Genomic DNA, 11,922 nt, shown 5'->3' on the forward strand with positions numbered 1-11,922 from the left:
TTCAAAATCATGGGTCCATAACAACGCAAAAAGCAGAAATAGCTTTAAACTTGCTTTTCAAATTTTATTTTATTTTATTTCATTGAAGGCAGCTAAATAATACTAATTAATGAAACTTTCATATAGACAATCCTATTCCCATTTTTATTTTTCCTAAAAACACTTTTAGCACTATAGTTTACCAAACACCTCTTTTCACAACTATTTATTTTCACACCACAATAGAAACAGTTTTGATAAGAGCATAGTAAAGTGTTGAATGAATGATCTCAAAACCATAAAAAAGTATTTTCAAATTCCTGCACTTGTTCTCCTGTGAAAACAAAGTTTATCTTACCAAAGGGGCGCCATTACGACGATGTTGAATGTCAGGCACAGCTCCAAATAGAATTTCGAAATGTGTGTGTGTTCTTTAAAGGGAAAATCGAATATATAGGGGCACAAAGAGAATCGGACGCTCAATCACAAATTAACATCTTCCTTTCCTTAATTTTTTTTAAAATCTATGGCAATCAATTTTTCATTTTTTTATTAAAAAAACTTAACCTCTAGTTGGTCATTGTGAAGTTCATCTTTGTTTTCCGGAAGCAATTACTCACCTTAACCAACGTACCAAACAAAGCATTGTGTTTAACTTTCCTCTTTTCTCTCTGTGAGAGTTCTTCCCTCTGTTTGAGGGTGCATCTCACCATATTGTGTGAGTGATTTCCCGATCGTGCTTCCGTTTGGTGCCGCCGATCCTAGTTGCGGCTGGGATTGGTGGGTGGTTTTTTTATTTTGCTTTTTCTTTCTTCTCCCCTTCCATCTGCTGATGGTCTTTCTCCTTTTCCTTGGGCTTTTTTGCTTTTGTTTTTTCTTTCTTCTCCCATTCCATCTGCTAATGGTTCTTCTCCTTTTCCTCTCTGGCTTTTCCCATCCCCTAACCCCGGTGGGTATCCCTTTTCATGGCCCTTCCTTGCTTCGTTTTTCAACCATGGTTTATGTAGAGTTCGTGTGTAGAGTTCCGGTGTCGTATCCGGTTCGGGTGTTTCCCACACCACCACGTTCTCCTTGTTGTTTGCCATTCACAACGGTGTTACTCTGAATTTTCCCAGAGCTTCTTCCCAATGGTTGGCTTCTCTCTTGCCAACTATCTCTTGTTAATGGATGTGTGCAGGTGGCACCTGTGGAGGTGATGATCGGCGGTGGACGGAGGATTGGATGGCTGGCTGCTTCTCGGATTGGCGGTGAAAAGCACAGTAGATGTTTCTTGGATGTTCGTTTTTGTTTGGGCTTCATTGTTGTTGCTCATTTTCTGTGTTTTCTTTGTTTTTAGGCCTGTTCTTTGTTTGTTTCAAGAAATAAATTGGGTCCTTGTTTTATTTGTTAGTGTGTGTTTGTTTTAATAAAAGCTCCTTGTTGACGATCCTTTTGGATATCACTTTCCAAAAAAATAACAAAGCATTGTGTTTTCATCAGAACTTATGGAAAATTATAACATTCATGTAGTTGAATCAAGGAGGAACAACTTTGAGAATTCTCAGTCTCACACACGTGCAAAGACGGAAGACTAAATCATTTGCTTCTTAAATTTCTTCCTACCTTTGCAAGATTAGTATTCATCAATTTGGTCGTATCTAATTAATTTTCTTTTTTGACAAAGGTCGTATATATAAATTAATTAACTTAACGTAGACATGAAAAATCCCTTAAAATTCTTGAATGGGAATATGGTAGACTTAATGTTTACAGGTTCAATGGATAATTTGACCGTTACGTGCCAGATTGCCAAAAGTATACTAATCTTGGTCACCAATGATGCTTCTTGAGTTTGGCATTTAGCTACTTGCATGTCACTTCTGTGTTTGCGGTGCCAAACATTCAAGCCATACGATTTAATTGAAAACGACCTCTTATACATTATTCGTTGCAAATAAACCTACCAATTTTTGTTAGATCCGTGTTATCTATTCATATTATGATACGTTAATTATTTCATAATTTTGATGCTCATAGTCATAAAGCGTGTGTAAGAAGGATATCCTGTTACTTGTTGACTTCAGTGCTAGTAGGAAAAAAAATATACACGTTTTGTACTTTCTTTTTTGTTTGTTTTGTCACCTTTATTAGTAAGCAAAGAGAAAAATGAACCTAAAACCTCAAGCGTAAAAGTAAATGTTTTTTAACAATTTGAAGTGCAAGACTTAACCAATGCTTTAAACTAAAAATAGCTAGTGTCACTTAGTGCTACGGTCTAGTGATATTCCTCTTTATTTGTAAGTAAGAGGTCTTAGGTTCGATTTTCGCCATAAACGAATTTAACCCACATTATTACTACCCCATCATGAGGCTAAATTCAACCCCCTCTTTTTAGAGTAAATAATATCGTTTAAAAAAAAAAAAAAAAAAAAAAAAAAAAAAACTTAAAATAGCTAGAAGACCCAAAAGACACTTTGACTACAAATAGCTAGAAGATCCAAGTGGGCAAGTCCTGCAGGTCCCCACCCGACCCTAGCGAACGGGATTTATTTGGAAATGGATGTATCTGGAAGGGTTAGGATTTGGATTCATTATTGTCTTGATTAGTTAATTTGGTCTAGTAATTTGACCCAGCTGTAATCCCGCCCACTCTCTCATCATCTAAATTTCTTAAACTAGTGCATTGTTCCTTTTACTACAACAAACAACGATAATTTCACGTTGAATTAAAACTGGAAAGACGAGAACAAACTGATACGGTACGAGTAGATTAAATCTCAAATAATTAAACATGCTCTGATACCAAATTGAATATCAGAATACACAACAAAATTAACTGAATATAAAACTTTGTTAAATAAATAAATACGAAATTACCAAAAAAGCTACATGAACTCAAGATGCTACATCTTGACTTGTTTAAACTAATGCACTTGTTATTTAAGAAAACTAATGAACTTTTTATTTTCTTAAACTAGTGTACTTTTTATTTCTTTCAATTAATAACCTCCACTTCATAATTTCACTATTTTAATGACTGATCACATATTGCTATTTCGAATGGATGAATCAACCCATCTAGGTTTTCCGTTGAACTCTTACTTGAAGTTCCTAACTTCCTATAGTTGTACGTAGAGATAGAAAAAATTCCCGAAAATCTCAAATCGAACAAAAAAAATCCCAATCCCAAACCAACAAAGTCCCAATTCTAAACCAAAATTCTCGAAAATTTCGGGATGAAATACCGAACCAATCCCGAAATTTCGATATGGGATTCGATATTGTCTACTCAATTTTTTGGTAATCCCATACTGAACCGAAAATAAATATTATATATATATATTATACATTTGATGTCACATCTCGACCTAGGGCTCCCACCACATCCCAAGCACTCCACCGTAGCACGATATTGTCCGCTTTGGGCCCCTACCACACCCTCACGGTTTTGTTTCTAGGAACTCACACGAGAACTTCCCAGTGGGTCACCCATCTTGGGATTGCTCTCGCGCGAACTCGCTTAACTTCGGAGTTCCCATGGAACCCGAAGCCAGTGAGCGGGACATTTAATAAAATTGGAACGATACAGAGAAGATTAGCATGTCCCCTGCACAAGGATGACACACATAAATCGAGAAATGGTCCAGATGAGAAGATTGCTAACATTCCTCATTGTACATTTGACAATTTGGTATCAGAGCCTAACCCTGGCCGCGTGTGTGCCGACAAGGATGTCGGACCCATAAGGGGGGGTGGATTGTAACATCCCACATCGCCCAGGGGAGTGGATCCTCTAAGCTTTATATGTATATTCTCATCCCAACCTAGTACTAGGCCTTTTGGGAGCTCATTGGTTGAACAATCCTCCTTAGGGGCCTGACGTCCTCGTTGGCATATACGCGGCCAGGGTTAGGCTTTGATACCAAATTGTCACATCCCGGCCCGGGGCCCCCACCATATCCCGGGCCTGACTTCACTGTAGCAAGATATTGTCCGCTTTTGGCCCCTACCACACCCTCACGGTTTTGTTTTTGGGAATTCACACGAGAACTTCCCAATAGGTCACCCATCCTGGGATTGCTTTCGCGCGAACTCGCCTAACTTCGAAGTTCCCATGGAACCTGAAGCCAGTGAGCTCCCAAAAGGCCTTTTGCTAGGTAGGGATGAGAATATACATATAAGGCTTATAGGATCCACTCCCTTGGACGATGTGGGATGTTACATTTGAGTTGTTGCTAACTACTAGTAGCAATATAATTGGTGTGGTCTACAGTTAGTAACCATAACTCTTTATCACCACATCTGTCAGTACGAACATCCCACAAATATGTCTATTTCTTCAAAATGAAATCAAAAAATTGTATTGTTAGTTTTCAAACATATTAGGTTTTTAACTTATTTTTTCGTTTTTGGGTTTGTTAATTATTTTATTTTGGTTGCAACCTAATTTAACTTGATATGAATCATTGCTATTTCAATTTGTATGAAATTTGGGAATACCAAGCCATCCTGAAATATCGAAAATATTTCGGGAATACCAAAAATTGGGAACACCGAAATTTTGGTTTGGGTGGTCTTCAACTAGTCTACAACTTTTTAAAGGCATTCGTTCATTTTGACTATTGAGACTTTTTTTTAATCTTTGATCCTTTGCAACGTTTCTTGTCACAAATTTAATGAACATTGTAAGATTATTTTCCAAAATTTTCAATTCACTCAGACATATTTTAGACAAACGTGTCTCCAAAAATCAAGGGGCAATTATCTATAACATGTTTAATAAGAGTATGTTTGGTAATGTTTTGCAACATAGTCTTGCATTTTACAGATACAAAAATAAGTGTAGAATGTGTTTGGCTAGATTGCTTTTTAGTAATAATGAAAAGGGTAAATTATAAAATATTACCTCGACTATAGGTTCAAAGACAATCCATACCTCATGTTTGAAAAATGACAATGTCATATCTCATCTTATAAATTCGTGTCAATGTCGTGTCAATGTCAGACCTTCGTTAGTTTTTTTTGTTAGTTTTTCTATTAAATGCTTGGGCTCCACTCTTTAGTCGAACTGGATTAAAAAATTAATAAAAAATTAAATAATTAAATAATATTTTTATAAAATAAGTGGGATGTTGTTGGGATGTTTTGTTCCTTCCGAGTGCAATATATGGTTAGTATAATGGCACAAGTAAAGGTGTCGAACCACAGGGACTGATTAGACATCTAAACATTACTAGCCTTGAAAGAACCCTAACTAAACAATGAAAATAACAAATTAAATGTAGGTTGTGTGCTGTTAATGAGAATAACTAAAAATGCAAGAAAAATGTAACAACGAATGATATGTTGATTGAGAAATTATGAGGATGGGTCCAGGGATTTCGAGTTCACCATTACAAAACCAATTCCATGTTTATAAAGTTAAACCGTATTCAATTACCAACCTGTTTCCAGAGTTCGTTTTACATATATATGATCAGCCATATGATGTGTGGTTTTGATCAAATTCTCCTAATCTACAACCTAATTGGGATGTTCAACTTCGGTTCCAAATTAAGAGTCTTTAGCATGCAAGAAAACGTTAAAGAACCAAAGAAAATACATGGCAGGATGTTTGCATAGCATTCTCTTCATTCATTCACATCTCTACCAAGATTAAGCATGATGTTTACTATAATCTTGATCAAATGATCTGTAAGAAATCCTAATGGTGATCAATCAATAAAATTAACAAACAAATTTAACAAAAATTCAGTGAATGAAATAAGAGATAGATTGATGAATTGAATATTTTAACATAAAAACATGGATCAATTGCGCAAGGCTACATCGAAATCCCTAGCTATGAATTTAGTTACACATCATGTTCACAGAGATGAAATTGGAAATACACAACATGAGTGAAAATAAATCAAAGAGAGAGGAAACCCTTGAAGCAATTCTGATGTTGAACTTCTTGAAGAATAGCTTGTCGGGATAAGTCTTCGATGATGTTGGAGAGTATAGAATGGGTGGAGTTTTGAGTGTGGATGAAAAGAGAGAAAAATAGTGACTGGAGTTGTGAAATTCGCTTAGAATGAAAGGTGTATGTAAAAGTGGCTGAAAGGCTAGGTTTTATGATGTTAAGAGCTGTTACAGATTGCCAATACATCCCAGTAATTGGGCATTTAATTCCCATGTATTTTTTTTGCTGTTATTGGTCTCATAAAGAGCCATATTCATCATCATATTCAATTTCCACTTTTAATTCTTTGTCTACATCAACATCCTTATTCAATTCTCCACTTTTAGCACCATTTTGCCTTATTTGTCCTCATTTGAGCTCCAAAATATGATTAGCTGCACACTAACACAAAAGAGAGTAAAATGCAACTAGTTTAACTCAAAAATATCACAAAGGGACTAGGAATGGATGGTATAAATGTATGAAATATATAAGTTATCATGGGACCTATCCTCTACAAATTCATCACCCTCACCAAATTTAAATCTATAACCAAACACCCCCACAATCCCACTCTTCTGCCACCACCACAACCCCAAACTCTTTCTCCGTACAGTTACACCACATCGATGCCATGACGCTTAACAAAACCCCCACCCAACTCTTCCACCTCCGCCTTCAATGAGACGCCTTCAGTGTCACAACCCTTACCTCACTCGCAGCTTCTGTGGTATCCCTAAACAGAACAACCAGAGGCGTCTTCTCCATCTCCAAACACTTCTCTGTTTTCTTTCTCTTTTGCACTCTACACCATCACTGTCCCTCATCGTCGCTCCTCATCACCGTCCCCCACAACCTCTCTTTCTTTAATTTTTCTGCCACTGATCCGGAAGCTCCTCCTGTCCCACCTAGAGGTGAGTTCCTCTGGTGCTTGGATTCCAAAGCCATGTTCACCGACATGGCATTCGAGGTCCCCTGGGAGCAATACAAGAATCACAATTTCGTTATGCATGAATGGAACGAGATGGTGTACGATGACAAGAACTGGATCGGGTTGAACACTGGGTCCTTCCTACTAAAAAATTACCAGTGGTCGCTCGACATTCTGGATGTCTGGGCACTGATAGGTCCAAAGGGGAAGATCCGAGATGAGGTACAAGTTAGGGTTTTGAAGGAGTTAGGGGGTTTTTTGTTTGAAATTGGTCTAGAGATGGAGAATAGAGGGGATTATGGAGGTGTTTGGTTACAGATAAATTTGGTGAGGGTGATGAATTTGTAGGAGGTAGGTCCCACTTATTTTATAAAAATATTATTTAATTATTTAATATGTAATTAGTTTTTTAATCTAGTTGGACTAAGGAGTAGAGCCCATCTTAAGCCACGTCAACATTTAACAGAAAAATTAACAGAAAAACTGACGGAGGTCTGACATTGACACGAATTTGTAAGATGAGGTATGACATTGTCATTTTTCAAGCATGAGGTATGAGATTGTCGTTGGACCTATAGTTGAGGTAGTTTTTTTTGTAATTTACCCTAATGAAAAATGTATAAAACCATATCAAGGCTAAAATATGTAACCCATCAAATATGTTTTTATGTCTTTTCAAAAATTAAATAAAAAAAAAATGTATATATAAACAAAGGTAGAATTTTTATTGAGAAAGAAAAAAAAAAAAAAAAAAACCATAGCGCCATCATGGCTACCATGCCTCCACCGTCTTAATCCATCACCATTACTCCCACTACCACCCAACCACCATTGGCAAGGCTACCTCACACCACAAGCCTCCCACCACCATGCCATAACCGTCACCATCACCATCATCACCCCCACCTCTATGGCCACCGCCACTTCTGTTGTCATCGGCATGGAGCAAAAAATAATCCTAAAAATCCTAGAGTTGCCATGTGGAATTTTTTCTGAAGAAGACAAGAATACCCTTATTAAATTGGTGAGGCCCACATTTAATCCACGTGCAGTTCAACCTCCTTGAAGACATGAGCAACCGACCATGATGTCATCAAGCTCTAATGCCCATGGCAAGGAGAAAAGTCAAGGGCATTAAAGATAGGGTTAATTACCAAATCTTATTTTTAATACTCTCTTAATTGAATGTCAACTCAAAAAAGGAAGGAATTTCAATCAGATTCAATTAGGGATAATTCCAAGAGAATACCAATAGATTATCTCATAATTAATATCTTGGGATTATTCTTTCCTCATCTATTCTATAGATGACACACCTTAGACAATGAAAAGTTGCCATGTGTAGGGCAAAACCCCACCCTATGGCGGGGCCAGTCCTAAGTTTTTGGGTGCGAGGGGCAAACTTTCAAAATGTTTCTTTTTTCAATACACGAACATATATTATATTATTTGAGGAAAAATATGCACTTGGGGACATGACATAGTACCTAAACCTCGACGATCAAAACCAAAATCATATACAGCCACTCCAAGCAAAACTCCTTAAAATATCAATTTTAAGAAACTGTCTTCTTGCATTTTTTGAAGCAAAATCATCATTTATATTTGTGGATGCAAATTTCTGCCATTTCTTCCTTTAACGAAAATGCACCTGCAAAATAATAGCACCTAAGATTAAGGCCAAAAACATCACGTGCCCACGATGAATAGGGGGCTTTGGCCAAAGAATCTCTGATGCCAAAGCTAGAATTTTAAAAAGAATGTTTTTGAGTGTTTGTGGGTAGCAAAAAGCCTCCTGAATTTTGGAGATAAAAGGTGTATTTATAGGAGGGGAGGGGAGAGGATTATGGGCTGGCCCTCTAGGGTTTAGGGGTGGCCTGCCCTAGGTTATATTTTGGGTGAGAATATTCCAAGATATTTGTGTAAATAAATATCTTGGAGTAATTTGGTAAGTATCCTAAATAAATGGATGAGGATTGCTCAGTTGAAAGATGTCTTCTCTAATTAGGAATGTATTTATGATAAGAATAAGGAATTATCCTATCACAAATACTTTTGACTTTTCCTACGAGCAAGGGTGTCTTGAGTAGTCGTTAATCTCTGTCTGCTCTACCTCAGCAATGCATGGTGAATGAGACTGCTCCCTGCTCATTTAATAAGGGTAGTATAATCCATGTGTCAGCTTTATGATTTTTGGGATTATTTTTGGCTCCACAGATGCCCCCACACCTGCTGGGCTACTCACAAGAAAGGGCATGAGGTGTAGGAATCCAAAGATGCAATGGAGTTTCAGTCCTAATTTGATGTAGATTCCCTCTTTAATTTAGAATTTAAGTTCTTCTAGGAAAGAGAATCTAATTGCCACCAAAACCTATTTAAGTATGCATCAAGTAGAGGATTAAATAAATTTGGAGTGCAATTAAAATCCGCAAGAAAGAGAGAAAGCCAGAGGATATTTATTCCCCCTCCCCTAGCAATCTTTTTTGCTTGCCCTTGCAAAGAATTATGTTATGTTGCTTTCCTTATTTTCCAAGGTAAGAAAAATTTAATTTTCTTCTTCTTCTTGATTTTTCGGAGCCTTAGGGCTTGAATTTTGGCTCGACGGGGGTTGAAGAGGTGGCAAAAAGTGGCTGCCATGGGGCTGTTGTGCTACTGTCGTGGCAGCTGGGTTGGCTTGGTGCGTCGCTGCACTGGCGAGGCTAAGTCGGCTTGGTGTGCTAGCTGCTGCATAGAGGAGAAATGGTTGGGCCTTCCAGAGGACGGCGTTGGGCTTGGGCCTATGTGTTGGGGCATTGGCCTTGAGCTACTAGGCTTGGGCTCATGCATCAAGGGAGATGCGAGAGAAAGAAAGGAAGGCGCGGAGGCATTAGCCCCTCCTCTATTTTGTTTGGGCTAAAAGGCTATTGGGCTGTGAGAGAGGCTGGAGACGATGTGCCACTTATTGGGTTGAGGGGAAGATAGGGCCTGGCATGCTGATCCATGTGATTTTCCTTTTTTTTTTTTTTTTTTTTTGTTGTTTCTTCTTTAATTAGCCTTCTAACAATTTTTCCTTGCGCCGTTATAGGATTTTTTTTTCGAACATGTCTTCTTTAAGCCACAAGAATGATGAATTTATTTTGCCATTGTATCGTTAGGATGGATCTGCAAGTAAGCGAGGCTTCTTCAGGGTTGCTCACGTCAAAGTAGGTTCCAATGAGCAGTTCAAAGACTTCGTCGAGATGTTTAAGTACGCAACTTCGTCTGGGGATCGCGTGAAGTGGGCTAAGAAATGTACTAGCCGTGAACCGAGTTAGGGGTTCACCTTTCCCATGCCTCGATTCTTCCAGAAGGTGATATGCTCCATGAAATGTGCTCCTGCTTAGTCTTCGCTTGGGCTACGCGTTCCGATTCCCTTCATCGATGGTAAGTAGGCTGTTTATTCCCTAAGCTATTTTTTACTTTTGTTAAGCTGCCTTCTGATTTATCCTTATCTGTTTTTGTAGATTCAGAATTCGGTTCAACTCCCAAGACTTCTCCAAACATGAAGAATGTGCACATTGTTTTTGTAGATTCAGAATTCGGTTCAACTCCCAAGGCTGCTCAGTCCTCTTCGTAGGGAGAAATGTGGGCTACCCCCACATGAGGAGATTAGGAGGATCAAGGGTGAGGCGTTCACTCGTCTGATCGCTACCGTGGAACCTGTTGTTAGTGGAGGCGGGAAAAAGAGATATTCGTTGCCTAATCGAGAACCGTCGGTGGAGAAAAAGCCAAAGACTTCCTCCGCTGCTTGCGAGGGTGTGTTCACTGCTAAGAGGCTTATGATTGACTTAACTTCTTGCAAGGGGAAGAAAGAGGCTGCTGGATATGAGTCTATGAAGCCTGCTTCTTCGGGGGTTACTAGAATGGTTGTTGACAAGATTGCGCGACAGATGAGTTATACCATGCCCCTTATATCTGGATTTGTTTCGAGATAGCTTTCTGTGCCCAAGTCTGATTTAATTCTGGAGGTGCATGCAGCGGTGAAAAGTGATGATAGTTATTTTGCTGCCAAGGCGGTGCCAGGGCAGACCCTTTTTATTGAGAATGAAGCGTCTGCCAGTATGAACAACCATGAATAGCCTACAATACCAACTTTAGGGGACTTTTCTGAGATCCGTACACTGTTAAAGCCTAATTTACTTCAGGACATGGAAGCATGTGCCAAATTTGTTGATGGCGTGAGCAAGGTTATTGACTCCAATTTCTTTGCGACGCATGAGGCTTAGTCACGAAAGGGTTCCTTCATTGCTATGAAGAAGCACATCGGCTTTACCTACATGAGATTTATGGCGTTTACATGTCGACGGTTCCTCTAACAACTAGGGATCGGGACTAGGTTTTGTCCTCATCACCTCCGACGATCTGGTGCTCAAGTAAGAGATCACTATAGACTTAAAAGCGTCCAACAATGAAGTAGAGTACGAAGTGCTACTAGCAGACCTTTACTGTCAAAAGACTTAGTGGTGAAAAAGCTTGCAATCTATTTAGATTTTGAGCTTATCACCAACCAAGCTTTAGGAGAGTACATGACAAAACATTCAATGACGGCGTAATACCTGGAGAAGGTACGAAAATAGCTTGCAACATTTTAGAGTTACACCTTTACTCAGGTTCCACGAGTAGAGAATGCCCATGTGGACGCATTAGCAAGCTAAGCTCCGCCCTTAACTATCAGTCCAAACGCTCTATTACAGTAGAGTACATGGAGAAGCCGAGCATAGACATGGAACCAACAACTAAGGCAACACAGATCAACACAATCCTGAGCTGGCAAGATCCTATCATCGACTACTTAGTCAATTGAACACTCATCATAGACAAGCTGTAATTGACAAATCTTCAAACGAAGGCAACATGGTACTCCATGTCAAACGACATGCTTGTTCATATATACTTTACAAGAAAACATCTTTACTAGATGATGCTTCCTGACGACCTGAAGGTTCTACACTTAATCCATGAAGGCTTTTGTGAAAATCACTCTAGAGGCCACTTCTTGGCGCATAAAGTTCTCAATGCAGGCTATTAATGGCCAACCATGCATCAAGATGCTAAGAAGTTGGTTTAAATG

General features: G+C 38.7%; 1 non-coding gene across 1 annotated transcript; it reads left to right on the plus strand.

Moving 5' to 3' along the window:
* The first annotated feature begins 3,507 nt into the window (after positions 1–3,507).
* LOC137741200 (U6 spliceosomal RNA) lies at positions 3,508–3,611 on the plus strand. Its single transcript, XR_011069230.1, has one exon. It is a non-coding gene; the product is annotated as a U6 spliceosomal RNA (small nuclear RNA).
* The last annotated feature ends 8,311 nt before the right edge of the window (positions 3,612–11,922 follow it).

The sequence above is a fragment of the Pyrus communis genome, chromosome 7, assembly GCF_963583255.1.
Source record: "Pyrus communis chromosome 7, drPyrComm1.1, whole genome shotgun sequence".
NCBI lineage: Eukaryota > Viridiplantae > Streptophyta > Magnoliopsida > Rosales > Rosaceae > Pyrus > Pyrus communis.